This window comes from Columba livia, chromosome 15 (assembly GCF_036013475.1).
Source record: "Columba livia isolate bColLiv1 breed racing homer chromosome 15, bColLiv1.pat.W.v2, whole genome shotgun sequence".
Taxonomy (NCBI): Eukaryota; Metazoa; Chordata; class Aves; order Columbiformes; family Columbidae; genus Columba; species Columba livia.
In genome coordinates this window covers 12,204,088-12,205,509 of record NC_088616.1, presented here as the reverse complement: position 1 = coordinate 12,205,509, position 1,422 = coordinate 12,204,088, and positions in this window count along the sequence as shown.

The window sequence follows — 1,422 nt, the reverse complement described above, 5'->3', positions numbered from 1 at the left end:
AGTAATACTCTCATTGAGGTTTACGCAAAACAGGTTTACACATTTGTTTAAACTTACCCACTTGTTGGTCATAACCCCCAGTCTGAGTAGGCAAGGATAGGGATTAATATTATTTGATATCAAAGGCTTCTCGAACAGCATGACATGGGGGTGAATGGAGAGATTCCCACCGTACCCCAGCCTGGGGTGTCTGTCTCACACCCTCAATCACAGCAGAGGGAAATGAGAAAATAAGTGAATCCAGGAGAGTTCTGTATTTCTGTGTTTTATCTGCCCACAGAGATTGTACTATTATGTCTTTATTTTCTAGATTTTTTTTTTCCCCCTCTTCCACACTCTTAAGCTATGAATTGTGTTTTTACAAAAGAATCTTGGCAGGCTGAAATTCAGCTTGCCAGCTTGGTTCCCTTTGACAGCAGCACAATGCTTGAATTAAATACCAGATGTAGTCTCTGGTTCAGTCATTCTCCTAAGCAGATTGGAGACCCAGATTTGAAAGTGCTTGTGTTTCTGGAAGTGGATTGCTATATGCCACTTTTCCATATCTACTGTTTTTATAGTTTACTCTATTTATCACACTGAGTGGTTTTAGCCCTACAGAACTCATATATATATAATGTATAGGGATATATGTTTGTGTGCATATACACATATCATTATATATAATTGTGTATGCATTTATGTGAATGCATTTAGACAAGTTTGCCTGTGAGGAACAGGAAAATTTAAGCTCATTTTATTACGACTTTTTCCTCTGTCTGTTTTCTGGTATCTAACAACAAACCTTCTAACCCTTCTTCCAGTCTTTCTTGTATCTGTTTTCTCCAAGTTTCTTGAAAACAAAGGACAAAATTGATGTGGGTCCTCTCTCTTTCTGCTCAGTGTGATGCAGATTAAACAACAGGTCCAAGAGTTATTGGAATCAGATCCATTTTTTCATTCATAAACTCAGTGGTCATTGTCCTACCCCCATGTAGCACAGCACTGATTCACGCCACTCTACACGTAAAGAGGTATTGCGCAGTTTTTTTGATCACCTTATTGCTAAACAGACACTTCAGAAAGGGAAACTGTGGTTTAGGAAACATCTTTCTGATGTCCTTAAAAATATCCTGGCTTGGTTCAGTAGTCCAAGGAGCTATTATGCATATTGGTAATGTAGCATACATTGCAAATGGCTAATTGCCATCATTAAAAGTTTGGTCTCCACTTATGCTGGATTTGATTTCCTCCTTATAGGCAGTAAAACCATGAAGGAGGCGATGGGGCTGCTTTAAAGCTCCAGCCCCAGCTCTGATTTCAGGCAGGTTAAAGAGCTCTCAGCTGTCTCAGGCTGTCATTATTTACCTTTTTTCTTGATCAAGAAAGAAAATTTCAAATTCTTTGTAGCTTTCTCCCTTTGACAATGCTACAGCATTCACA